Genomic DNA, 24723 nt, shown 5'->3' with positions numbered 1-24723 from the left:
TTTTCCGAAGGTATGTGGAATTCGAGTCATCGCAACAGCAGTATTCCCTCATGTTTCGTTTTTGTCTTCCTGGACAAACTTTATAAACTTTCAAGTCAAAGTGAGAATGGTAATTGAATTTTAATTGCATGTATGCAAAGCTACCACAGAAGCCAATGCCAATTAGGAAATTTCCATGACAATCGAAGGCATTCTTTAAATCAAGTCAACATTTTCGTATAGTTTGCGGATATGCAACGGTTTTGCATTGCGGTTCATTAAATATTTCTTTTTGAGAGTTCAATGAACTGAAACGATGGCAAACATTGGCAGGTTTATCAAAACTATGAAACCATTTTCCAGAAGAGTTGATTTGATGCAATTTTCATCGAAAATTCACAGAGAATGATCCCCCCGAGGCGTTGAAATTACCTCAATTTACTGTTATTGATGTTTGATTTAGAAGAAATTTCATATTTCGTCTCGTTTCAAAACTATTTGGCTTGGAATGCATGCGTCATAGGTAGGACCCCGCCATAGGGGATATGCGTCTATGTGCAGGCGTTGATTTCCCTATATTCTGACACTAATTTTGATATCACCAATTTGACGTTTGAAACAACCGATTGGGTGGAACTAAAATGGCATTTGCCAAAAACCTATCATTGTATGCACCTATCAAATATTGCACCTGAATTTTAATGTTTTATCCGAGCTTCGCAAAATTCGTTGATAGAGTTGTGCTCCCCCATTGTAATAAACGGTTTGTTCTGTTTGAAGTTTCAAATTAAGTATTGAAACTGAGCTTGATTAAAAGATCTGTATTGAGTCACATTCAGACTATTTCACTTTATCAGGCAGCTGTGTCTATAGTTGTCCCTTAAATCATCAACCAGTTCAACAATCGTATCAGTAAACAAATAAACAAAACTTAGCTCCAATGCCCAGTACAACCTTTTCTGTTTTCTAAATTATTTAAAAAGTGAAAATATCCTGCACAAGCTGCTCATAAAATGGCAGTTGGCGGTCATAAATTGTCAAGAATTGTCTAACGCTAAGGCAGGGGAAGGAGAGCAGTTGCCTCCAGACGAGGGACCCTGGAAATCTGCCAATATTAGTAAGCAAATGTGTGGCATCTGTAGAGCAGAGCGTGGAAGTGGCTCCAAACAAAGAACTGGAATCATCTGTGGAGACATTTGCGAGCCACGACAGAGCCGGTGATAACATAGACATGGAGTATCAACGTTTTGTCGATGTTACCGCTGACTGTGGCGAGAAAAAGGAGATCAAGAAACATCGCAGGGGTGTGTCCGTCTTCTATTAGAATCGCGCTGTCTTTCACGTGGTGCACAATTGTCCAAAGGTCAAGGAGGACTTCGTCAAAGCGCTGGAGGACTTTTGTCCCAATGGCATGCCCTATTTGAGTCGGGGTCGTGCTCACACCGCCACCGTGGACCTGAAGCAGTTCTTGATCACCCCATACCATAATACATATCAGAGATAAAATAAACAAGTCATGCTTAAATATAGGTATTTATACAAACACTCCAGACTGCTGATTTGTCTGAAACTAATATTAGAACATTTTTTGTTTTGTTCGCATTTATAAAAGACATTTCCCAGAAGGAACCAACCAACAGAAAAAATACAATATTTGTACAACTTCCAAGTGAAACATTTTCTTATCGCTTTCATTTTGTTGTTTCTATGGTTCGCAATGCCAGACAGCGTGGAGATGGTCTTACCATCGTGCGGTACAAAAAAACAGAATAATAATATTAAATAAGTGCGAGGCGATCTCTTTATATGAATGGGAACACTCATAGAAGTCTGTTTGAAAAACCAGCTTATTTGTCTACTTGCTCTCGTTTGCAGCATGAATTGGAAATTTTGCAAATATTTGTAGAAGAATGGTGCATTTCGGATTATTAAGTGAACTTAAAATATAATTCTCTCATGGTTATTGTTCTATGAAGTTGGTATTAAGATGCCTTTTACTTTTGTTTCAATGCATACCTAGTTTCTGAGCTTATAATGTTATAGTAATGGAAATCTAATTGCTTTGAGACCTTTATCGTATTATAAATTAAACTGAATCAATGCAGATTATTTATTTATTTTAATGGTTTTTTGCCTTGAATCATCGTAAGTTATTCTATACAAATCGTCCCTGACTCACTGCCACTGTCAGTCTTTCAAAGTTGACGGACCTGTCACTCTGCTAAGCGGTATACATTTTTAAAGGTTTCTCTTCGGGAGACATATTCATTTGGAAGGACAGCTAAAAGCAGGAGATGAGCTCTTCGCCACAGCCTTGTCAGCAGAGAATCAACATTTATATTCATAAATAACGTACACGCATACGCGAAGTGAGACACTGCAACAATGCGTATACGTATACCCAGCATTTAAATTGCATCAACTTTATTTAATTGCCAGCACCGCCAGCTGACAATGCCAAGATATAAAATTGTGGTTGTACCTTTGTGTCCATATGGGGGGGATTTACACGCATATTCTCCGACTGCCAGGCTTTTCTCATGGAGTGAGACTTGGGCGATATGAGGAACGGTGTGCGAGTACGAGAACGAGTATGCGGTGTGCGACGGGAGGCGCGTGGCGCCTGCACCCTGCCAAGTGGCACTTATTAAAACGTCAATTACTCATTCACATATTGTTTGCCCGTCTCGAGAGTGTTCTGCAACCTCCTGCGTGTGTGAAGAGACGTCAACAGGTTTGTTAATTGCGTGAGCATAAACAGCGCTAATTGGCCGGCTTTCAACGAGTGACGATAGCTCCCTAATTGCCCCACATTCAACAGTTATCTCTATCCAAGTTGTTTTTGTCAATTGCCCAATGGTCAGCGAGGTTCTCTCATCCAAAAAGAAACGAGAACTTTCAAAGTGAAAAACTCACCACAAAAGGCATTTCCTGAATACATGGGAACTGCAATCGTCCGGCCAGTGTCCTCCAGCAACGAGGCGACAAATAGTAGCCATGACAGCAGCCCACTTTGCTGGCGATGCAAATATTCCATCGCGCACACCCACAGACATCGACAGTTGGCGAAAATGAACACAAAACGAATATCTGTCCGAGTTCGAGAAGGCAGGACACGCATGTGAAAACGAGTTGGCACTCTTGTCTTTTACTGATCCCAACAATTTTCAAATCGAATTCAGCGACGTGTTTCGCACTTGCTTAGTTTTCTGCGGCCTCTCCATTTGGTGCTGGCTGTAGACTGGAAGGAAAATTCAACAAAAATTCAGAGACTTGTTAGCTGAATAGAAAAGAAGAAAAGGAAGTGGCATAGTACAAACAGATTTGAAAATAAAGTATTTAAATATAATATGGGTGTAGTTCATCTACCACTCCAACCTGAAGAACTAATGGTTGGTATATAATCCTTACCAATAATAGTAAAATTGACTACTTCTGCCATCTCCAAGAATCACTCTTCATCGCTTCTGCACTTGCATGCAGTGCAAAGCTAATCCAAAGTTCCCTACACATTCCCACAGACCAAGAATAGAAGGCAAAACAATCGTTAATCAAAAGTAATTAGAACAGCGAAACGGAGACCCAAAATGTTGACAGTAAAGCCAAGAAAATATACGTAGAGCAGACGACAGATAGCAGACGGAACCACTCACAAACTCAACAACTAATTAAGGTACAACAGCAACTAAAACGTTACACAACAAGAACAACCATAGCTGCATCTCAAACACGAAAAAAATAGACCAGCGACCAACTAATTGAGAATTCTGACCAACATTCGAATGAGGTCACCTGGTGACCCTGCCACAGACCCAGTGCTGAGGGACAGCATTGCTCCCACACAACGACCTGGATGCAGGACTAGATTGAGAGTGGGTCTATGTGGAACAGCTGTTTTTGTGCTCCAAATCGTTTAGTTTTAATTAAATTTGCAAAATTTCGCAATGTAATTTGTGGGCTCTTGTGCCGTGACAATTTATTTTTGTTTAGCTGTGGACACATTTTCAAATGTTTCTTCTAATTTGGATGATAGCCAAACAATTATCCAGCATTTTACGGCGAATTATTTGCCACAAGTTAATTTTGATTTGGCACTGGAAATGTGTACGGAGTGTATGATTCGTGGTAATCTATCCTTTTGCCTTTTGTTTACATATTATGGTACATTTCAGGAGTGCAGGGTGAACTTTGAATATGAAGAATTCTTCTTTCATTGCTTCAATGTTCAATGTCTTGTTGTAATGGACGTGAATTGTTTAAGCATTTATGACCCAACAAAATGTAAAATTCAGACGAAAAATCAATTTCATTGAATATCTAAAACCCATTCTCCAAAGATAGAACCTCTTCAGGCCATCAGCGAACAAGGAGCGCCGAAATCTGTTCTGAAGAAGGTAACTAAAATAAATGTATGTCTGAAGGCAGCAATTTTCACACTATGTATTTATATATTTTGGAAAAATGTTCTCATAAAACACCTAAGTGCACTTACGGAGAGAGGCTTGTGGCAATTTCAATTTGCTTACAGCTACATGGATAATTCCAAGAGCATCCAGAAGCCACTAGAATGGGCGTGAATCGGGATTCAACAGCCCTCTGCATGAGTAGGATAATTTTAAGCCGTATGCAGAACAATTGTAGATTGTCATGGCAATGAAGCCAAAGAGAGAAGAGCATGAATGCCAATGCTTTATGGAAATTCACAATTTTGATTGGACCCTGGGATGAGTATATGGCAATTTCTTTATTTGATTCGTCGGTTGGAGGCCTGATTTATTATGATATTTTCCGTTATTTGCTTGCCTCTGTAGTGAAATTTATTGGAGTTTACCAATAGCTCATTGCTGGGGAAGCACATATTAAACAAAAAATTAAAAACTATAGCAACGGCTATAGCAGAAACAAAAACTTGACTCCATATCCGCCCACTAACGAAGCGAGGATTGTGCCGTGCCAATTGCCATCAAGCATCGTCGTCCTTATGGGGATCATGTGGAGCGAGCGGGAGTCTGTAAGGCCAGGGCTTTATTGGAATTCGATTAATATGTTCGCACTCGAAATGTCAATACAAAGAGCGGTGTATTGTTTGAGTTTGTTCGGAGAAGCCTCTCCGTTCTATAAGAACGATTTTTGGTCGGTGTTTTGGCAGGACCGCCACCTGTTCCTTTGTAATAAATATTCATTGTTCAACGCTAATAAACAAAATGTGCATGGACAGCGAGAGCTTCTGTTATCTCTCGCTTCTCCTCTGAATTTCACTTCGTATTTAAACATGTCTTCAGTTCTGAATTAACCAATAAACTCCCAAAACGCGAACACCTACAACAGTTTTCCATATCACAGAACTAAAAATAAGTTATGGAACATATTTTGTGTTTGTTGTTCTTTCATCAAAAGTAAACGTTAGCCATTTTTTTTCTCCTATGCTTCTAGTGCTATTAAGTGGGCGTCTAAGTCTGGCCTTCTTCTTTTTTATCCGCTTTCTTATATAGTCAATCAGTAGAGCCACTACTAATAAATAGTATTGAAAAGCCATAATTATTCTCACACCTGGACACTCAATCTAACAATGTTCAAACATTAAATTAAACCCTGAACAAATTCAAGATGTGTTTAATTAGCATATACTCGTAAGCCACATATTTATCATTTACGAATATCAATATGTCCGTGACATTCAGGCCACGCCCATTAGACTGTCAAGCTCCGCAATAATTTCAAGGGGTATCGATTTCGCTTGAAGGGAAACGTTCTGCACTTTGCCTGATTGCAGTCATCGTTTCCGGTTTTCCTTTGCCTCATTCAGATTTTCCGCTCAATTGCTGATTTAAAAACCAAATGAATTGCAATTGCACTCGACTGAAGGCAGGAGACTGAAACTGTCATGAAAATAGAATAAGAGTCTCATATTTTGTAAGGAGTAGCATATGGATAATATCCTGTGTAAATGATGGATAAATAATAATAACATAATAACATATCATATTCCTAAAAATGATATTATCCTGGGCATTAAACATTATTAAAAGACCCAAACGACTCTTTTGAAAGTTTCAAAATTTACAGTTCTATGAAAATAGAGTTCAAGTCAGAACTGTGTGACCCGTCATATTTTCTTTGGGACCTGTGAGAGTCTTTCATTTATGCTTTATATATTTTTAAGCTGTTTCCATTTGTTATACTAAACATAAAGTGATAATACATCGTAAATATAATGTTTATTAGAATTTTTACTACATATTTACAAATTCGGTAGCTCTATCAAAGGCTGGACTATTTTACGACCCCTATCAGTTGACACCTTGCCCAACAAAGCCTGGCAGTAATTTCTTGGCGCACTGGCCAAAGCATGGGCCATGCCACACACTATGCACCCACACCCATACAAACTCTTACATTCACAGAGGAGGGAGCCCCCCTCAGTGGCTGCATAATATTTCTCCCACAAGAGGGCATAAAGTAGGAATAAACTGGCCGTACTTACAGCCACATAAATTTCTGGCTATCAACACTCGCACGTGGCTATGCGGGAGCACCTAAGCGAGAGAAAGAGAGAGAGAGAAATGTGGACCACATCTAACTTCCAGGTTTTCCGGGTGCTCACCGGCAGACCTGTTTTTCCCCTTTGATGTCCAAAGAGTGGACGCAGTTTGTGAAATTGCATTGAGAATTATCGCAGCAGCCAGCGAATGAATGTTTTTGTGTACTTGCTACATTCCTATGAGTATGCAATGAGCTTAAAAAGCCACCGCCAAAGAAATATAAAAATCAGCTCAACAAAATCACTTATGCCAACAGAATATCCTTTCTCAACATTTAAGTATTTGCTAAATCCTTCTCATAAAAAATTGTACGCATTCCGAATGCCTCGCAGGGAAATGGAAAACAGAGTTAGATCCTTTAATACGGCTACCAGTAAAGGAAAAAGAGCAAAGCCAGATACAGTAGAGGCTGGAATATTAAGGACGTTGGGGGTTCTGGGGGTTCATGGTGCACACAACATAATCCACATCTCACATGGCAATCCCCTGCTGCGTTGGGGCTTGACTACTTATTAGCATATTTCCAACATGCGGAAGCCGCTTAATGATGCAGAAATGTGGCTCAGAGTGTGACCAAATCCCAGGTTACTTTAAGCCATTGATTATGCGTGCTCGTACCAGATTTTGTACTCTCCTCTGCGATACATACTGACTACCTTGTATCCATCCATTTGTTTATATGTTTTTTCTCGGTTTTTGTGAGTTGAAATTCCATGTCTGCGATTTCTCGTAACGATAAAGCACAAGCTCGCGTGAGAGCTCGCGCTTATTGATCCCGGTTATATTTACCAATTTATTCATGTCAAAAACGTGAACAGAAACTCCCATGAGATGATGGTTCAGGTCGGTGCTTCCCATGCAGATACTTTTATCGATTTCCGGTTCTGGTTATAGTTCTGTTTCTGTTTCGTTTTCATCACAATGCAAGTATTGCAGGAACCCGAGGTAGTGCGAGTGTATGCACATCAATTTCCTCCATTCAAACAGTCACTCATCCAAAAGGGGAAGGCCAAAAAAAAACAAGCCGAATCAAGTTGAGGAACCCCATTCAAATTCAGAAACTTCTGCTGCCAGTCTGTGGATTTCCAATTAAAACGTGGCTCAATCACAGGCATTGAATGTCATTAATCAATCATTGGATTCGACTCATCGTCTGATTATGCGCTAATCAAAGCCAGCTCTTTATTGGAAGCTCTCTCCTTCGCCCATCGTTACGATTTCTTTCCTCTCTTCCCTTTAGTTTTTCTTGATTTTTCCCTGTTTGAATCACAAGGGATTAGGTTAAATTAAAAGTTCTGCTAATCAGGCGAAAGAATTGTTGCGCCATCTGCAACTTAACGCCGGATTCCGTAACCACTTTTCAAAGCCCTCGAGCTGTCGACAGTCAAATGATTACCAATTAAATATGCAAATTGTGTCTCTTTTTCTCTCCCGCTGCCATTAAAACTGGGTCGAAAAAAAGGCAGCGCAAATCCCTTCGAAGATGTTGAATCAGGTTCAATTTTTTCTCCTTTTCTCGGCTCTTATCCAATTCCTAATCGAGGACAGCACTTTTCACATTGAAATTTAATTAGCGCTGGGATTTTGCCTTGAAGCATTGCATAAACGCAAAGAAAAGGATTTGCGGCAGCTGCTTAAATTCGCACCAAAGTTTTTCCGGCTTTTCTGACAATTATACTTTAGCAAAGCGGGAAAAAAAGTGTACCAATTATGAGTAATTAAATTCCCGTTTAAAGCCTTAAACTGAGATTTCAGGAAAATTTCTAGTTGGATCTGGAAGGAAAATCTCGACTGCTTGAAGCTACCAGCAGTCAGAAGATGTTCTAGCCACAAAACGCGTCCTGTTTCTTCCCAACCAATTGACGTACAAGCCCGCACACAGCGAAACTTTGGCCGCACGAATGGCAAGCTGCCTGGAGATACAATTCCTTTGTATCCGCCACCAACCCAACTCCTGAACACTTATTTGGCAACTCGCTTTAGGTGTGTTTTTGGGGAACCACTAGAGAAGGTTAACATGAATTGAATTGAGTTCTGGGAGTGACCACAAGCCGAGGATAAAGCAGGTGCTTACTGATTTTACTGATCCCTTCTCAAGCCTCACCAGCAAATCTCATTATTTTTTAATAAATGTGAGAGCGGCCGTAGCACTCAAAATTTCTAAGCAAAAAGGATTAAATCGCTCAGGAAACAAGCTGTAAATCGTGAACAAGCGAGCCGTGTAATAAATGCGGAAACATACGCTCCATCCAGGTGGAGATTCTGCCATCCATGCAATCGCTGGAAAGTGGCACAGAAGGGTTCACATAGCAGGAGCAGCAGCCGCTGCCACCTAACGAGTTATGCTGATTTTTGCGGCTTTAAGTTGGAGCCGTAGAGTTGAGTCGAGTACATCGTCGGGTGGGTATGTGGATAGTCTTCCTGGCACTCATACTCGTCCACCCAGTGCCAGGCAGCCTTGATTTATGCAAACAGCCAGCGTGATGTGAAATGTGAGTGAATTAACGCGTCTGGGAGTAAAAATCTGCTAATGGCAGTGGCAACAGTTAGCAGCCACCCAACAGCCAACAGGCAGAGCGGCCAGCGGGCCACAGGGCGAGGCAGAAACTTTTTTCCCATTAATGCCAGTGGCGGCGGCTGGAGTGGCGGAACCACATAAGAGTACCAGTTTTACTATGCATTAGGCGTGGCGTCTGGCGGCACTGGGAATAACGGGGCGTATGCGCAACGCTTTGAGTCAGCTGTAAATGAGCCGGAGACTGTCAAAGGGAATCGCCAGGGACAACTCAAATGCAATGAAGAAACAAATTCAAATTAGCTTCATTATAATAAACTAACGGCGATTTGCATGAGTATTTATTTATAATATTCTAAGTAAGAAGAGACAACGCTATAGTCGATTGGCTCGAAAAATTAATATATCGCATAATTGTTGGAGGGCATTGCAAATTTTCGCGATCTTATAGTCTGAAAATCTCTTTGGAAGTGCAAGAAGTTAGAAAAGTGCTGCGGTTGAGAGTCGATCGTGATTATATGATAGCAATAATTTCGGTGTTTGGAATTTTTCCTTGTGGTGACGGTAATTTATTTCTTCTTTTTTCCCCTCGCCTGTGTCAATTGAACATTGATCATGTTGGTGGTAGTACTGAATCCCAGATTTTAAGCAGAAAGAAAATATAAACTGTGCTTAAAGGTAAACCCACTTATTCTTAAGGACGAACCCCTGAATTGAAGTGTATACATTTTTCAAATTATTGCCACAAGCGCTACACGGAATTTTCCAAAGAATTACTTACTTTCTTTTGTAATTCAGACTCATTCTTGGCACTGGGATAATTTTGTTTGACTAGGCAAAGTATCCATCCTTTTACATCAAAGTAAAGTAAATTTCCTCCTGCCCCTCTCACTTACACCGAATCCAATAAAGCAATTTTGTATTGTCAATTTAATAAAGCCTTTTATCGAGTGATATAAAAAGGGATTATGCCTGTGCCTCCGTGCTGGTGGAATATTTTATAAGAAAAGTTTTACGCTTCGCTCAACCTCAAAGTGGATGGCGGCAAGGGAAAGTACTAATAATAAGCTATGAAACCATGCAATGAATTGCTATCTATGAGGATTATCTCTCAAATAAATTGCTTAGTCACTGAAAGATACCTTCAGCTGCAAGTCAAATGGAGACAATGGTTAGTAAAATTTAAATGAAAGTCGGACGCCATCAGTGTCCATTATCCTCTGCCGACTCTCGTCGCTGGGATGTCAGTTATGGCAACAATTTTCGTCACGTCAACAAAAGAATGTCTTGGCTTTCATCACAAAATAGAGAACGACAAGGCAGTCATAATATTTGCAGTCAACTTGTCTGCAGTTGCAGTGGCGCTGGCAGCTGCTGCTACTTCTTACAACTGAATTGTTGACAATACAAAGGAAATGACAAAGGATATGAAGAGCGGCACCTGTTCCAGTTGCTTAGCATCCACAAAACCATCCTTCTATGCAAACAGAGCCAATTGGAACGTGAAAATATTTAAGCCACATTGCGGCCGACACCGCCACTCCGGCAAGGTTAAGTGGCTCCACCAAAGGTCATGGCATGGGCGTAGGCCCGTTCTAGGCCACCCTGCTCCCCCTTTAGCACTCTGCAGTGTGTTTTGCCTTGGCTTTCGCTAAAAGTTGTCCGTTGGCGGAAGGGAGAGAGGGTCATGAAACGCCTGAATGCGCAATGAGGAAAATTCAAATACAAACAGTGTATGAATTACTGCGTCGGGAGGTGCAACTTTTGACTGGAATGGGGAACTAAGCGTCCCAACTCCTACCCAAAGTGAATGCCTAAACAGTTGACTGGGTAAACAAGTGCAACGAGGCACAGAGGAGGAAAAGTGAAGGGGTTTGCTGGCTGCTGCTTTTAGATATGTCCTTGGCCTATGCGCCGTGCCAATTGATAAATGCTTCGACACAAGACTATCCCACTCTCTCCTTCTCACACTCTGTTAGCTTTTTCCTCTATCCAGTTAATGTGAACTTAATTTACTTCATTTAATGTACTTTGGATGCAACTGTGCATGGATGGCGAACTTCGCCATAACGATGAAAGCTTATGATGCGACTATGGACCATAGCCCCATCAAATTTGATGCCAACGCTTCGGAATAGAAGACACTTCCCATAGACTTCCCATTCACTCCATGACGGTTGCAATTGAATTACATGGCCCAAGAATCGATTGGCAAAATGTGGTTGCTTTTACCCATCAAATTTTATTTAGAAGTTTCTTAAAAACATATTTTTATGGCGCAGCTTGGGAAAATAAATTTAATGTTGCAGCTTCAAAAAAATTACGAAAATTGAAAAATAAATTAAGATGAATAGCTGTCCGTAGTTCAGAGTTCAAGTTGAGCATAGTCATTGATTGTATTTGCCTGCAAACAGCCGGAAAATCAAAAGAAGAAAGCTTGAACAATCGCTTAATAATAAATAACTCATACGCAGCGTGCGCCAGCGGCACTTTTGCAAAACGCGCGAGGCTAATGCAGCCAAGTGGAGCGTAAAACATTTGTCTAAGCCATGACTTTTAGGATAAACCAGCAGAGATTTCGCACAAACAACCCCTCCCGGTGAGTGGTGTTTCTACCCCAGTTCAGTTGGCAATCCTCTACTTTCATTCCCTGTTGTACCAGGTCCCAGCTCCTCAACTCTAGTTCTGGTGATGGTGCTGCCTTGGCAACTCATGTGTTATGGAATTCTTTTGTCTTGCGACAGGCCAAATCATACGCTGACACAGCGGGGACACGCTGCTTTTGCATATTTCCCTTTGAGCCGCACCCCATGGGAGGTTGCGTTTTAATAAAGTGAATTCGAATGGTTTTCTACGGGCAACCTTTTGTCTGGGCTCTTAAGAGGGTATTCCGTAACGCAACGCTAAGATTTCATTCACGTACCATCCAAATAGCAATTAATTTAGGGGGAATAGAAATGTTGGTAAAAAACCCACTGCCAGGGAAATGGCAAAAACGAGACAACAAATTGCACAACGTGCACTAACAGCAGCAATTGTTGGTCGTACTTCAATTTCAGAGTGCGGTTTTTGCACCAATAAAAAAAGTGTGCAAACAAAAGCCGCAACAAAGTAGAGATAAATGGCTGCAAAATCAAAAGAAACGGAGAAGCAATACAAAATACCAATGAAAATTGCATGGAAAATTGGAAAAAGTAGGAGCCAAAAGGAGGACGAGACTTACATCTAATGGGAGGAGGAAATGTGGTCCTGGATGATCTGTTAACTCTGCGAAGCTTTAGCTTAAGTGATTTTTTTGGGACGAGAGAAAACGTCATGAAAAAATAGAATTAAAATTGCAACGGACAACAAAAACAATGGAAACATTGCAAAAATTTTGCGAAACTTAAGTTTGACTAATGGTTTGACTTTATAATTCCACTCACTACGAATTGAATATAAAATGTATAATTATATTCACTTAACTAGATTAATTCTCATTTAATAGTTGATAACTAATCTCGCATATTGCTAAAATATTTCAAACTATTCCTTTTTATGCTGAGGGATTCTGAAAACTTTTTTCTGTTAAAACATTTTATGTATTATTTCATCGTTTCATAAATTTTATTTTCCATAGTAATTATTAAAATTTGCAAACAAACAGAACTTTTCATTGTTTTCCCGTGCACACAACCGCAGTTGTATAATACATATGTAAATGGTGGAAACAATATTCCTACAGAGCCACAGACACGATGAAATTGGTATTTGGGAGCCATGATAAATATACGTGGCAGGCACTTCCCATAAGTATTTAATTTGAAGAATCTTTTATAGCGACTAAAATGGAAATATTTTGAAAACAGTTTCAAAAAATCGAGTGTAGTTGAAGTGATACATTAGCCAAGAAGAAGTCATTTCCACCTCTTCCTCTTTTGTTATTTTGTTATCTAAAAGGATAATTTTTATAATTTAAAGAACGGACACTCTATCTCTTTTTGTAGACTTCACTGCAGAAATGTGCACAACTAATAAACTTAAGGAATAATTCCTCAGAGCACCCCACATCGAACTTGCCGTAACTTTCCTTCTACCAATATTTATCTGCCCCAGACATAACATCAAAGGTGAATCAGGAGAACCCTGAGTAGTGGCTGCAATCAACTGCTGTGACATTACTCGAGTGGTCGGGAGGCCGACTCGGGGGATGCTCGGAATGGGACAGGTGAGATGGGCCTGGTATCTCACTCACATATTTACACAGTGTGGCCAAATACCATCGGCTAGAAGAGGGTAAATAAATGTGGCCACAACTGCAATGCAATAAGGGCCAAGGGGCAGATGCGGGACAACCATCAATCCATCCTACGGCTGTCGAACTGTCAACTGCTCTGTCATCCTCCGGCACGGGGACCCATCCTGAAGGTATGGCCATACTGTTGACATTCATTGTTTATGGGTCTCGGATCAGCTTTAAGAATATTTAAAGCAAAAAATCATTTCGTAAGTGCATTCTCCATGGGTCGGTGAATTGATTCTCTGGTTTTTTCTTGTCGCCCCCTCGTCGGTGTCCAATGAATTGCTGTGAACACTCGGGGCGTCATTCTGTTGCCATTGCAAATGCTTTCTGCCTGACATTTTGCCTGCAGGGGCTTAGACAATGGTTAAACGTCGCCTGTTGTCTGGTTAGGATGTTCTCCTTTTCCCCAACCATTTGCGCGGTCTGCCCAATGGGAATATGCTTTTTTAATAGTCGGTCGATTGCGAGCTGCAGCCTTTTTTAATTCATCTCTCCTTGGGAAACTGCGAAAGACATGTAAGCATTGCTAAAGCCCCGCAGCAACCAGTCAGCATACAGGCGGATATTGGATATGAGAGTATGACTGGGAGTCAGAGAAGGATTTTAACTGGAGAAACGATTGGGGGTAGATGTGGAACTGAAGCTAAGGATTTCAGCAAATACTGGAACGAACCCTCAACCCCCTAATGACTTTTGGTATCCACAATTATGGCAACCATTTGGCTGGGCGACAGGTAGGCCTCTTCTATTTGCCTTGGCCAAGCCCGTAGAGCTCTGTGGTATGTGTGTGTGTGTCCAGAGGTCAGCCTCCGGAGACCCAAGGCACAATGAAAATGTCATCTGCACACCTGCAAATTAGTTACATTCAATTCCCATATCGTTGCGGTCGTCTATCATAAACAATTTAAGGCCCATAAGGCTGAAAAGGTATTTAATGAAAAGCTGAGCCTAAAATTGCAGTGTTTGTGAAACTCCATCCGGCTGTCTTTTCATTTAAATGAAATGAATAAAATTGCCAGAAAGTGTGCAGAATGCCTGTCAAAATCAACGACATTTTGCCAGATTATTTAATGGGACGGCCATGAAATATTTTGCTTTTGTCTATGAATGCTTTATATCTTTTAAAATTATACATATTACTAAACATAATTTATTAGTCTAAATTTAAATTTTCTTTATTTAACATAAATAATTTCCCATTAAAATCTTAGTTTTTTTTTTTTTTTTTCATGTGGAAAATTTGTATTTTATTGTTAACAAGTTTACTGCTACCTTTCGTGGCAACTTAATCTAGTTTTACATCAAAATTTTACTTATGCTTCAAAATTTAAACAGACCTATAAATTACGCACATAAGTAAAAATTCACTTGCTGAATATTAACCTACTACAGGTTGTATACAATGAATTTTAGTTTCCCCTGATTATAAAATCTGTTTTACTTGTCACGTCCTGTTGCTAATTAAGTCTGCCTCCCAGCTATTCCACCCTCAGTATGTAGAAATAATTTTTTTAAAAGATTCCAGGAGCCAGTACTAACAGATCTAAACAACATGAAGCGGCGGCGGCATAATAAATTGCTTTTAATTATGAAAAAAATAAAAATAAAACACAATAATAAAACAAAACCCAAAAAGAAAACTATGGACAACAGTGAAAAGCTTCCCGCTGTGCACTGTATGGCTTCTGGCCTACTTCAGAACAGGCCGCAGACGGGGCAGACGGATCGGATGGCAGGACCCAAGACCCCGAGGGGAAGCAGTTAATTTTGGCTTTTGTCCTGGTCCTGTTACTGGTTCTGGTTTTGGTCGGCCTTGGTCTGGTCCTGCTCCAGGTTTGTCTGGTCTGGTGTGGAAATTATCAGACGTGAATTGTCGTCAGAGAAGATGCCCCGTCGAGGAGCAACAACTTTTCTATGTTGTCTTGTGAAACAATTCGAGCCAAAGTTGGTTGTTTTATTGCCTTCATTATTTCATTCGTTTCAATTAGCGACAGCAGTTTAAACTTTAAAGAGAAAATACAATGTCATGGATGGGATTTAATTAGAGATAATCAGAGTGTGAAAATATAAAAAAACCACAAGTAGATTTGAATTAATTTGTTTGAAATTTAAGTTTTTTATGAAGTGAGTCTTTTAACTAATTTTTTGATATTTATATAATTTCTAAGATATTTGTTGTTTGTAAAGTAAACGGTTGGAGCAAAATAGGCTGGAACATCCATATCTAATATCTCATTTTAGTTTTCAGTGCACGGTGACTGCTGTGGAAGCTCTATCACTAGATGGACATTCTGATGTTAAATCAGCATGGGGCTCAGAGGGGTCTTAGGCCTGGTATTGGATGGTGAGTAAGTTTTATATTAGTGGAAGAGGTGAAGAAACTACAAACCATTCGACGAAGCAGATTGCTTGTTTTTCAGAACATTCTTATTGGAACACCGATTTTACTCAAATAAATTATTATTATTCCAAATTTAATGAACAGTATGAACAGGCAACCTCGCCATTAATAGGGACATGAGTACACTGCACTTATTTAAAATTCCTTCTAGAGAAATAAACTTATTCAATCTGTTTTTAATCATGCTTCTCTCAAGTAAGCAAACAATAGAACATGCTGTGCTAAGGTCCACAAACTACTTCATTAACAGTACAAACAGCAGCCATAGTTCCTCATGTCAACAACAATTTGTTTTCCGCTTTCTAAAGTGGTCTCTTGGACTCCATGACTCCAATTCACTCACCTCATGAGCTACTGCAGGTTAGAAGAGCAACTTGGTTGGGTTTATTCAAGCGCGATTCTGAAGTTAAACATGGGATATGTATGTACGAGTGAGAGAAGGCAAAGACCTACCAAAGCTGAATATGTAGAAGTGGTTATGGAGATGTACGTGTCCACAGAAGGACTTGTATGACTTTTGCATATTAGTAAGACTAGTTGGTTAGTTTGTTTTAAGTCTTCAGTCAGGTCACGCACCTTACTTCATTTTTGTTCGTTCTGTCAACGCACAAATATGTTGCTGGAATCCGGTTTCATGATTGCACAAATAGAACTAATCAGAACCAACTGGCATGCCAAAGTAATCAAAAGAATGCTCAAAATTAAGCTTGGCTATATCGATGGGATAGAGATTTAAAGACTGAGACGCATTAAACCCTAATACTAATTAAATTATGAAAGAAAAATTTCTCCCAGTTAAGCAGACAGAACTGATAGATATTTAGACATATACTTTAAATATTTACAATTTCTTAAACATATACATATGTATGTAAATTAGTTCCGGCCTAATTTATCTCAGTGTATTCTGAGATCCTTTTCGTTGTAATTCCCAACATGGTTTTCTCATGTTTAATTTCCTTTCCAAAAAACATGACTGAAAAACCGCAAACAACAACCTCGAATACGGTCAGAGGCTCATAGTTTCTTACCCTCGTCTGTATGCCGGCTGACAGCCGAAAGTGTAGAATAGAGAGACAGACAGGCAGGCACGTGCCCCGACATAAATATGTATGTAAAAGAAGTGCTGGAAATTAAATTGACTGAAATTTTATGGCCGAGCTACGTGCAAGGCAGCGAAATGTTTGCAAAATTTTTGAACAATTGACAGAAACAGAGACAAACATTTTTGCCTAAATTTCAGTGTCGATGACTCAAAATACTCCCCAATTTCCTCACAACTTAAAGACGAGACATTAGTAATTGTATTCAAGGTTTTCCGAGTACTCGTGTATGCAGTGGTACGACTACCCCATAAAATGCACTAACGATCTGTAGTCGGATAAAGGATATTCCGACTGTTAAATGGTACTGGGTTCTGGGCTGCCGGTTGTAAACCCACCGAAATTATCGTAAACGAATTTGTTATCTCTGGGTAACATGACAACCAGCTAAAATAATAAAATTTCATCTTCCGCTGCTGAGTAAGAAGACTAAATGGCAGCCACCCAACCAACCAGCCAGCGGGCTGCATTTTCCTTTTATGTGGAAATTTCTGGTCCGCCAAAAAGGCAGAGGATGTGATGGCAGGAAAGCAAAAGCCAAAAGTGTTTGGGGATATACCGTATATATACTAGCACGAATCGAGGGTACGTGCGAGTGTGTGTGAGAGTACTTAGTGCATGTCCATGACTGGAATTATGTTCGCATCAGCAGTTATTTATGCAGCCTAATGCATTTGGCTCAATGGGATTCGAAGATTTATGGCCGCGTGTGTGTGAATTTTGATGCAGCACTGGCTGGCTAATACGAGAAGTAATGCCATTGCCAATCCCATTATTAAAAAATTATTTTTATAAGCTTGTAATTTAGCTTAACGTGTTAATAACTGAATGGCAAACCTCCTATCAAATAATGATAAAGGGCACTCGCCTTAAAAGACAACAAAAATACAAAAGGGGAAACATAACAGAAAAGGAAAGTGCAGGGAAGGGCAGTGCAACCCAAGACAGGACGGAAAATGTCTTCACTCTACAGCACTGGACACCTGTGACCTGATACAAACATCTTACAGCAAGGCCTTAGCATTATTCCGTGCAACTGTGACTTCAGCCAGGGAAGGAGCCACACCAGCATCAGTGGCGTGAAAGCAAGCCGCTGGGGGGAACAGATCCTGTCCCTTGTTGCACTATTGACGCCGGCACTGAATGCCCAGAGAGCATGTCCTAAGCCTGAATGCCAGTGCCACACAAACAAGGCAGCTGCTTGCGGCTTCTATCATCATCATCCGAAGAAGAAGAAGAAGAAGCAAAAACAAGTACAACATTGAATGCAGGGAGCCCAATGATTGGTTGGGTATTCCTGTATTTGCGAACATTGTTGTGCCTGGCACTTGGAACGTGAAAATTATATGGGCATTCCGGAATACCAGCTAATCAATAAGAAAATTCTATAATTACCAGTGCCTTGAATAGATTCCTTCTATTCCTTCTGAAGATTCTAGTCTTATTCCAACCTGCATACCTTGATAGTAGCTTACGTTTCCAATTACGACCATCAGCTAGGAGAAAATTCAGTTTGGGAAGCCATTTTCCCAGCATTTTCGTGTCATTTTCTTTTGGCTGTGAGGTCCCGCTGACCTCGCGGACTTTTCGCTCGTCAGAAAGTACACAAGAATGTGTCACGTTCGGGGCTCACATGAGTGGGCGATGTTTTGTGTGGATGCGGTCTCACCTGGCGACAAGGTGTTGGCTTTCATCTGGATTTTAGTTACCGCGCCGAGCCGCAACGAGCTCATCACATGTCTCCTCCACCCGACGGCACTCCACGGTGGCAGATTAGACCGCCAGCACGTAAAAAGGACTTGGCATCCAGCCAGATGCTGCTCCTCCAATCATATGTCAATTACATGCAGATTACCGGGGATTTGTGGCTCCTTTGTTCCGTCTTTTTACTTTGAGCCTAAGGATTATGAGTTCTTCGGGACCTCTGCTCCTGCATCTATGTATATATGGTTTGGAATGAATATACATATATATTTGGTCCTGTCAACAAGTCAATTGCTTAGCATAAATTACTCATACGCCTCGTTGAAACGGCCGCATGCTATTATCCTAACTATCCCATGGGGACCACTTTAGCCTGGGCTCAATAAAAGTGTGTACATCTCTATGAGCAAGATAAATAAAGACACCCGTAGAGGCGACCTTCGAAATGACTCAACATTCGTTATTCTTGGATCGATAAAATCTGCTAAATTTGTCACCAACAAACAAAGTGTTTCTGGAATAATGAGAAACAATTTATTAAATTGTACACATAAATTCTTGAGAAAGGTATTTCTGGACTTCCATAGTTTCATTTTGAGCTGTACACATCGCTTTCAAAATGTATTCCAATTACCATACAGCGCCAACAGGAGAAGCAACAGCCTGGGCAATTGATGGCACTGCTCTTTTCATTGCTCTGCTCTTTGCCTGACAGCCGAAAACTCACTGAAATCTATCCAATTCGGCTTGCCCCATCACGTGTGTAGGTTGGCTTCAACCTTGAAGCGAATGTGGCACATTGCCAGAATTTATGTTTGGGACACGACAAATGGGGTCCAACTACAGACTTTTGCGGCTAATCTGAATAACATAATCAGTTGCGTCGGACAAAACAAAAAACTAGCACAGAACTGACTATATGACCAGAAATCGCATATGTTACACATTTCGAACATCATTTACATACATATTTGAATTCACAAAAGAAAAGGGTTTCGAGGCAGTAGGGGAAGCTCGTTTGGAAACAGCTGTAAAAAAATTATACGAAATTATGCTTGAATCTTAAAATTTATTTTAAAGGACAGATTTGATAGATAAAATAGGATATATGATTTTTAAATGCCTAATTTATCTTAATTTTACCCCAATCCTGCAAAGAATAATTCAGAAATGATTTTTCTAGCCTACATTGTTGAAGCATCTGTTGCAAGTGTCTCAAAATCGATTAGCATAAAATGGATAATAAACTTAACTTATGTTGAGGCTGTTGCTGATTTTACAGCGGCAGCGGCAGGAGGAACAAACACAAATGACATGAATTCTTTCGGTTCTGAGTTGAACGAATGCCGGCGAAAATTTAACTGCGGGAAAAACAAAAGATAACTGGGGGGACTCGAACAAAAGCAGGCGGGCCACCTTTTTGGGGTGTCGCCAGTCAAGGACACTTTCGCCTGTCAAAGATTATCAGTTCTACTTAAATTATTATGATGACAAATGTCACCCCTCGATTCAGCCCAGCAAATTACGGCTTAGCCTTCAGAAGAGTAGGGAATTGGGGACCAAACGAAAGGGAGAAAAACGTGACTGTATGGCTGGTCTTTTGTATACTCTTACAGATCCATTGTTTCTATTGCAGGCAGAAATAACATTTTTGTTTGATAGTGCATACAGAATCATCTTCAATGAGCTCTCGTTTTTTATCGTGCAGAAAGTTTCAATGTGAGCTACGTAAATGTATGAAATTGTCTAGAACAGAAAGATTCTGCTCCAAGTTGTAGGCCGATAGTTAGGGAAATAAACATTTCAATGCTCATAAGAAATTCATACTCGTACACACTATAAAGAATCAGATATGATTCCCTTGCTTTGTAACAAACGTCTTCTCATAATAGTTATAAAATATTCTCTCAAATGGTGTTTCAAAAGGAGAGTTATTATCAATTTGTTGTTTTCTCCTTCGCGCTTATCTACGTATCTGGAGCACCCTGGTTCGGGTTTATGGTCAATTTTCAATTTTATATTTTTTTAGCTTTTGCTTTCTTATTGGTTTTTCTTGTCTTTCACCCTCGCAGTCTTTTCCCCCGTGCAATTGAGTGGAATAACGCTTTTATTTTTGCACTTTTTTCCATTTTCCGTCTGATTTTATCCATTGTTCAAGCAACTTGTTTTATTTCACCTTGTTCCGTTTGGTTTTTTTATTGGTTGGATTTACAATCAATTGGGGTTTTTATTTTTGGCATTGCTTTGGTCGTTATAGGTGTACACTGTTTATAGAAGAATTTGTTGTTCTTGGCTTCAGCATAAAGCATACAGAAGGATATGAAAAAATATGAAGGAACGTATTGTGACCTAAAGAGATTAAAGAACCAGCTTTAATTTGTTCTCCGTTTATATATATTTATTTTTTGTATATGTAAATATCTCTCTTTTAAGATCGTTTAAGCAAAATCCATTCATAATGCAATTAAAAAGACGGTTAATTTTAGATGGTGATGTCCCCCACTCAGGGCTAGGTGTCGGGAACTATCAAGTTCAATAAACGTAACGATGCCTGATTTTATGGCTGGGGATATGGGTTGTGGCATTTATGAGGGTATAGTATATTTTATGCGTGTCCTTATACCCCTTTACCATTCCTGTAAATACGTCTTTGAAAACACGTTTTGTGTGTTTCGCCCTTTGCTGCTTCGAGTGCATGAGTAAAAGAAAAAATTCAAAAACAAAAAAATGTATACCACAATATTATCTAAAATCAACTCTATCAAATATCTTCAAAGAAATCCCCACAACACAATCCAAATGTTCCAACCTGGGCACAATTAGGTCATTGTATAGTCAAGTCTTAAATTAAAAATGATGTGCAAATTACTATCCCCGACTAAGTGCATAAGTGTGTTGACTGCTCCAATGTGACGCACTCCCAGCATCTATCCTTAGTTTGATGTACCTACGGGTATGGAGATCCTGAGAAGCCCAGCTGGTAATGACTCTGACACACAAGCAGCAGCCTTCCAGCCCGGGCACATTTTCTAAGCAAAACTTTTTCATTGCCCTCAGAGTGCAACTAAGTGGGGAAAAGCAGAAAGCCCACTTATGTGGCAGGCACTGAAATTTAATACGTCAGTGTGTGTGTGTGAGTAGAGTGAAATTACCGCTGCCTTGCAATGGCAACAGCCACGTCTCCAGAGAAGAGGCCCCTGCCATTCAAAACCTTCTACGAGTAGTGCTTGAATTCTGCTACTGCCTAAAATAGAAATAATCTTTTGACTGCATATCCATCCCACTTTGCTACAGCTTTAATTAAGTGCCGGGAAAAACATCGAGTGATGCAGACTTAAATTCCGTTTTCATGTGTCAAAAGAAAAGTTTTCATGAAAATAACAGCGGGGCACTCAACAAATTTGGCACCCAAAACTTTGTTCACGCTTAGTACAGGCTATTAGCGCAAAGTGGTAGGAATAATGGACTGTTTGACAGACCATTAAATTCCTTTAAAACCAAGGCTGATCATGTTTTATACTTTAAAGAATCAGTTTTATTTTTTCTCTTAAAAACACCTGCGAAGTCATTAAACTCTCTCAAAGTGTGAACAAATTAAGTAAGAGTTGGCGAAAATTAACATAAATATCTATGCATAGTTGAAAAAACTATCTATGGATTGAAATTAAATAACTAAGTGTTCAAAATTCCCACTTTAATCTTTGAGGGTCTGTGGCATTATACACATGTAGAAATGGATACATATATATCTTTAAATAAAATCAACTTTAAGTCACTCAAATTGCTCATCATTCTATGGAGCTGGTTACGCAGCATAAATTAAATCAATTGGTGCGAGACAGGATGAGAGCTGCAGAGTGTTCTGTTGGCCTCGAATTTGTAAATGTCCGGCTGACAATATTCTGGTTGTATCTGTGGCCAGGGCCAAGAGGTCGATAAATTGAGTTTGGCATTTGACATTTCTGAGCAGTGCCTGTCGTTGGCCGTCCAATCAAAACATTATGCCAGAGGATTACGATTCAATGATGAGCTATTTCCCTTGGCTAAGCGCAGTGTGTTATGGTGTTGGAGAGTGAACTCAAATATTATTCTGTTGGAGTGTATGTTCCGATGTTCAAAGAGTTTATTATTATTATTTATTTAAACAAATTTTCGAATTAAAAAATTCAACAACTTGAATGATTTCAAACGTGGGAGAAAAGTGGTGGAAACTACTAAAAAGTTATCCGTAAAAATACTCTTGCTCAATGACAGACATTTTGGATTGAGGAAGAACCTAGGAAAAAGTAAAATAGGATCAAGAAAATCTTTTCCAATCTCTCAGGGTCTGTGTCATTTTGCAATGGACTACCGGAAGGATATAGGAATGACGGAATTTAGCCGCCCTCCAGCTGATGATGATGATCACATTAGCAGATTAGCTTTACATTAAAATGTACATATTATTTATTGTTTCTACATTTCCTCCAACATTTTTAATACGACTTCCAAATGGAGATCTTAATTTTATGGGAAATTGATTATTCAGAAGTCCTTTATTTCGATTTTGTTAGCTTTTTATGGCTGAGGAAATATTCATTTGCATTTTTATGATTTAATTTACCAAATGCATTTCAATCAGTAGAAAATAGTCAATCTTTATGTTTTCCTTTTCGCCAACCGCGCTTTCGGAATATCATTTAAATCCAATAAAAACATTTTATATCATTCATTTTGAATTCGAAAAATGTGAGGCTATTTGTAATAAATAAAATGTAAATGAAGTGCTACTGGAATAAAGGCGAGAACATTTTAATAAACAGCTTAATTCATTAACAAAAAATGTCAGATATATGTATTTACATGAACGCTATTTATTCATTATACTATAATTTGATTGAATTAAATACACTTTACAAATGCAAACAAAGGGAAATATATTTGAAATTTTTTTAATTAAGATCCAAATATGTTGATCCACTTGTGGTATATGTATATTTTAGCATTCAGCATACATTTATAATTAAATTAGTTTTATTAATTAGGGAAATCATTCTACCCGTTATACATATAACTATAACTTTAAAACTTTTTTACTCGCAACTATTTTTTATTCATTTTTTACACTTTTGTTGGACATAATTTTAGCAAATAGTCGCTAGTCAAAAGCTGAATAAATTTGTGTGGTACGTTGAGTACTTCATGTTTTACTGCTGCACTTAGAGAGTTAGGGACCTTGCTAAAGGGGACTTTTCCGACTCTCTTGTGTCCCATCTGTAGGGATGTATCTTTCACACACTGCGCTCCCATCACTTGTGGTCGTGAAACCAGTTTATGACAATCCCTGTTTATTCATCTCTTGTGGAATATACGCAGGTTGTTTGGGGAAAGTGAAGACAAATGAATAATTTTCTGAGCAAATATTCTAGTAATAATCTTTTGTTAAAGAACCAATAAATTGCATACATTTTCTCTTTTTTCCTTCCTTCCCTTTTTCCATAGATTTTCCCTGAGATTACCCAGAAGATGTCACTGAGTTTCTTTTTATGTTTAGTGTTAGTTTCTCTAGTCAGAAACTAGCAAAAGTCACCCATCATCGCTTCGACCCAAAATCGTTGACAGAGACTTTCCATGGTCTATAATTGGGGGTTCATCATCCTCGTCGTTTTCATCACAAAGAATTTTTGGCAGCAATTATCTTGCTATTTAGTTTTGTCTTTGCGTAAAAAATTTGCATGCTTATAACATAAATGATTTATTTTGCATTGCAGATAAGATATACACAAGACATCTTCTCGAATCGCTTGTTAATATTTCATCAACTAACAAAGGATTACGAATATGATCTAAGTCTTCGATGGCCAACAAGGTAGGAACTAAATTATTTATCACACTATATTTATAACCTTTTATATTCTTAGTTTTAACCATAAATTGTCTCATAACAGGACTCGAGACAAAAAATCGCTCTTTTAAGATTTCTATTATTGTCGACAGATTATCTGGCAACATTAAAATAGATTGAAATCTCGAGAGACCAGGTTCGCTATCACACTCATCTCACAAAAAAGGTAGAACTACAGTTAATCAGAATCGAGCGACCAAATTGGTTCGTTATCAATCGGGGTTTATATTGTTGTTTTCCCTTATTGGCCTCGTCGACCAGTATATGATATGAAAAGAAAAACATTTTTCCCTGATTTCCCTTAATATTAAAA

General features: G+C 39.2%; 1 long non-coding RNA gene across 5 annotated transcripts in view; it reads left to right on the top strand.

Moving 5' to 3' along the window:
* LOC108163848 overlaps positions 1–24723 on the top strand; it is a 155134-nt gene that overhangs the window by 64530 nt on the left and 65881 nt on the right. For 4 of the 5 annotated variants that reach the window (XR_004472847.1, XR_004472849.1, XR_004472850.1 and 1 more), the window contains exons 3-4: positions 15560–15662; positions 24277–24374. This is a non-coding gene — a long non-coding RNA (uncharacterized LOC108163848). The remainder of the gene's footprint in view (positions 1–15559; positions 15663–24276; positions 24375–24723) is intronic. The other variant, XR_004472848.1, reaches the window with a different exon arrangement.

Source organism: Drosophila miranda, chromosome 4 (genome assembly GCF_003369915.1).
Source record: "Drosophila miranda strain MSH22 chromosome 4, D.miranda_PacBio2.1, whole genome shotgun sequence".
NCBI classification, from domain to species: Eukaryota; Metazoa; Arthropoda; class Insecta; order Diptera; family Drosophilidae; genus Drosophila; species Drosophila miranda.
Note: the sequence above shows the minus strand (reverse complement) of the source record. Positions and strands in the feature narration are given on the sequence as shown.